Genomic DNA, 4,701 nt, shown 5'->3' with positions numbered 1-4,701 from the left:
CCTGGGCCAAATCATTACCAGATTGGTGAGGAAAGGGAATCCCAAGTCCTCCAGTCATCTTTTGCCCTTTCAAAACCCCTGGACTAGGTCACTGCCAGCCAGCCCGTCACACCTCCTTGTCCAAAATCCACCAAACAGGGTTTGACTCTGAGGCTTTAGCCTTCTCCAGTGTGGGGCCTCATTACCCTTCGGCCCACTTGTCCTCCCTGGGCTCTCTCTGGTGCTCGGGCTCTCTGTAGCCCTGTTTCGCTCTGCATCCTCTCTGGCTCTCGGGCCTTCTGCAGCCCTGTCTCACACCGTGCCCTCTCTGGTGCTCAGGCTCTCCCCAGCCCTGTCTCGCTCTGCGCCTCCCTGGCGCCTGGGCTCCCTGTAGCCCTGTCTTGATCTGCACCCTCTCTGGCGTTCAGGGTCTCCACAGCCCTGTCTTGTTCTGTGCCCTCTCTGGCTCTCGCCTTCTCCACAGCTCTGTCTCACACTGTGCCCTCTCTGGCTTTCAGGCTCTCTGCAGCCCTGTCTCGCTCTGTGCCTGCCTGTCCCCTGGGCTCCCCAGAGCCCTGTCTCGTTCTGCGCCTCCCTGGTGCCTGGGCTCCCATAGCCCTGTCTCGATCTGCACCCTCTCTGGCACTCGGGCTTTCCACAGCCCTGTCTCGCACTGTGCTCTGTCTCTGAGGCTTCTCACTGCCCCCTCTCTGGGGCTTCTTGATGCCCCCTCTCTGGGGCAGGGGTCTCCATGCTGCCATGGGTCCCCTATGAGGCCTCCTCTATCCCTTATACCCTCACCCAAGCCATCAGTTAAAACAGCAAACCAAAACACAAGCCCCTGGGCAATAACATAAATCCTAATCATCTGGCTATAATATCATTCCTGCCCCACCAGAGGTGCCCCATCCTTCCCCCAGCCCCAAAGCTGTACCTGCAATCTGGCCTCTCCCCTCTGCTTACTCTGGGAGAACTCCTTCCCCCCATGGCTGCCGGTAGGGAATTGCCCACCTGGCCTCAGCCCTGTGGTTTAAATGTGGGCCAGGCCCTGTCACTTCCAGTCAGCTGACCGCTGGCAGGTGTGGATCACTAGCGCCCTCTGGTTGCCCTAGCAAACTGCACCTGGGTAGTTTATCTCCCTTCCACAAGTAGCAGGTGCCTTAGTGCCCTGCTACAAGGACCCACTCACCTGAGCTGTCAGTCTGGCATCTGTTAGTATCCAAAGACATAAAATTGGTAAGATACAGTAAATCAAAATAAGTTTGGAAAGAGTTCATTTGCCCCTGGAGGGGTTAAAGCAGGGGTGGGCCCTTCAGGCAGAGAGCCACTTACCAAGTTTTGGCAAGCTGTCAAGGGCCACATAAGTAGCTCTTCCCCTTGACAGGTGCCCCCTGGTTGCCATCTTGGGACTGGAAATATTGTCCCTTAACCCCTGACCTTTGCCACTGGAAGTCCCTCCTCTTACCCCCAGAAGCACTCCTTTCAGCAAGCGGTTTTGCCATCTTGGAACCAGAAAAACACCAAATTACATTCTAAAAAGCAAACATCTACAACGTTCATTAATTTGATTTAAAAAAATGTTTGCTCTGGTTTACATGTGTTTGTGCAATGGAAATATAGGTGATTGCACAATAGCTTAAAATGAAGTCTTACTCTTGTATATTGTGGGGGGTATAGGTTTGTGGGGGTGGGGGTGGTTATTTGGGGTGTGAGTGGGAATGGGGTTGGTGGAGGGCTGTGTGGCAGGGAGGGTAGCTGGGGGGGTCTGAGGGGGTGTGGGTGTGGGGGTCTACATGTAAGGCAGTGTGAGGGGGGTGTGGGTGCCCCTGCCTACACACACACGTGCACACTCTGCCCCTGCCTACAATGTACACACACACACACACACACGCACACACACATACATACACACACACACGGACTCTGCTCCTGCCTGCATGCACACTCTCTGCCCCTGCCTGTGTGTGTGCATACACCCCCAGACTGGCAAGTTCCCATGCTCCCCGGTCCAGCTCAGAGCCAGTAATGGTGCTGGAGCAGGATGGAGGCAAAGAAATGGGTGAGGGTGGGCAGGGCTGGACTCCTGCCTCCTGCTGCTGGCTCCCCCTGGGTCCTACTGCCCCTGGCTCCTGTACTTTTTGACAGGCTGCCAGGAGCAGATAAATATTTTCTAAATTTTTAGGAGTCCCACAGGCCACATAGAACAGCTTGGCAGGGCAGATCTGGCCTGTGGGCCATATTTTGCCTGCCCCTGGGTTAAAGCATAATGCAAAAGCAAAAATATTCCTTTAAAAGCAAAACATAATAAAAATCCATCTCAGCACTTAAATGCAACTGGTTTTGAGAATGTCAAGGCTGAATGCCAATGTAATATCTGCGTCAGTCCAAGCAGTAGCATAACTAAAGGAGAGGTGACTGTGACAACAGGTCTGGGTGCCACCTATGAGAGGGAAGGAGGTGCACAAAATTAGCCACCACCACAGCTGGCAATGCAACAGCTGGCACCAAAAGTATATTGAGATCCCTGAATGCCGTGGGTAGCAGCAATGCATGAGATACCATCATTGGCTGCACTACCAGCAGCATAGTGGCAGCTGATCTTGGAACTCAGCTGGTGTTAATGTTGCACCTCCTTCCCTAGAGTCAACACCCAGAGCCAGTGCCCCAGCCACCCCCACCATCTTTAAGCAGCTGGCTGAAGCTGTCCAATGCACCAAAGGTACCCAAGGCATGGAGCTGCCTGGTTATGCCTCTGAATCCAGGACTTGTCACTTGTCATGAAGCTGTACACAACACATCAATCACCCCAACATAGTGTCTCATACCCTAGGGACAGAAGTTACACAAAAACTTGCATAAGTGGTTGGAAAGTGGTTCAAATGTGTAACACAAGAGAAGATCAGTGCACATAAACTTCTTTCAAAATGGCCAAAATCCATTTAGGATAAACCTGAATGGATGTAGTATCAGATGTAACTGATTTAGCTAGGAGCAGACATTACACATAAATCAGTTTAAGTGATCATAAACTGGTTTAAACCTGTAACAGATTAGTTGTTCAGTGCACATAAACCAGTTTGAAAATGGCTGAAACTGGTTTGAGATGAACCTGGATGAATGTAGTATCAGACTTAACAATTTGGGTCAAACTGGGTTATGCAATGTCTGTCCCAGACCCTTTGCTGGTTTAAGCATCCCAGCATACTTTACAGCAGGGCTGCCCCCTCTCCTCTGCTCCCTGGCTGGAGCTCTGGCAGAGACTTTCAGGCACAGCAGGGTCTGCTGGGTTCCCCATGGCCCACTCCCCACCTCTCGCCACTCACTGCTTAAGCAGAGATCCCTTCCTCCTCTCTCCCACAGCACAGACTCTAGTTAGTATGTTGTATGCTAGCTAATGCTGTGTAAGGCAGATAGGACAGTGTCCACTTAAGGCTTTTTGGAGATAATCAACAGCTCAGATGGTAATTTCCCTTCATTCCTTCCTTTGGAAAAGGCAGACAAGGTTCCTTGGGTAAATCTGATATCTTTTATTAGACCAACTAAATAGTTGGAAAAAAAATTCTTAGAAAGTTTTTTGGTTTAAGAACCCTTTGTCAGCCTGAGGAAGGATATGCAGTTGGTGTGTGCTCTTCCTGAATGAATAGTAAAGAAGCCAGAGGCTGGTATGCATTTTCTTCTGGAAAAAGCTGTTTAAGAAGAGCCTGTAATGAGTGAGGCTTTGTTTTCTGATGAGATATTAAATGCTGATAAATGCTCTGTTATCATGGGGAGGGACACCTCCCTAATCAGGGTGTCCTGCCAGGGCCTGGTCATGGCTTCCTCAGTCCCCAGCTTCTATCCTGAAGCACTGTGGGCATGTGTCTGCATTTCTGGGATGTCTGTCTGGTCAAAAAACTGATTTAGCCTAGCCAGGTTAGACTAACATGCAAAGATTGAATCAATTCAGGCTCATGCTTTTTGAATGTCTGTCCCTAGCCTTTCAGCTAAATCAGTTTAATGGACTTCTGTCTCAGATCCCCTCCAGATTCAAGTTAAGTCACGGTGTCCCAGCATGCCAGGATGTTTTGCACCACCCCTGTAACACCTTCCCCCCACATGGTGGGCAGGCTAGTCTTGGCCCATGCAGTCTGCTCCAGCCAAGCAAGGGGGTGTGGTGGTATAGTACCCCTCCCCTCCCCCTCTCCCCCTTCTCCTCACCCTGGCTTCTGGCCTGGGCCACTGCAGACATGTGGCTGCATTTCCAGAATAAAAAATGAATGTCTGTTCACTTGCTTATCAGTTCAATCTACACAGCTTAGATTAACCTGCAAAGATTGAATCAATTCAACCTCAGGCTTTTTGACTATCCATACTTAGCCCTCTCCTGCTTTTAAACACAAGAGAGAATGCCAGAAAATGGCTGTTCATTAAGAGAACTCTTTGCAGAAGTGCTGTGCAAACAGCTGGCACTCAGACTGGGTATGAAACTCTCTCCAGTCTCTTGTACTGCAATCTCTGCTTTGTCTCCATGGTCCATGCAGGTTGATATGCCCAGTGAGAAGCAGGGATAACTGTACCAAGTAACTGATTCATTAGAGGATTTACTCAGAAAGTATTTATGTAGGATTAAAGCTAATCCTCTTTCTAGGAGGTAAATGAAAGCAAAGACACATTAAACTAAGTACCTTGAACAGACAAAAAGAAAAAAAAATTCTTCCTACGGTAAACTTGAATCAAATGCAA

The 4,701-nt window shown here is 49.8% G+C and overlaps 1 protein-coding gene across 4 annotated transcripts in view; it reads left to right on the top strand.

Moving 5' to 3' along the window:
• CDHR1 (cadherin related family member 1) overlaps positions 1-4,701 on the top strand; it is a 118,681-nt gene that overhangs the window by 33,095 nt on the left and 80,885 nt on the right. The gene's annotated exons all lie outside the window — the stretch shown is intronic.

This window comes from Gavialis gangeticus, unplaced genomic scaffold (assembly GCF_001723915.1).
Source record: "Gavialis gangeticus isolate Ggan-Ray unplaced genomic scaffold, GavGan_comp1, whole genome shotgun sequence".
Classification (NCBI taxonomy): Eukaryota; Metazoa; Chordata; order Crocodylia; family Gavialidae; genus Gavialis; species Gavialis gangeticus.
The sequence above is the reverse complement of the archived record's forward strand: the minus strand, read 5'-3'. Positions and strand labels throughout refer to the sequence as shown.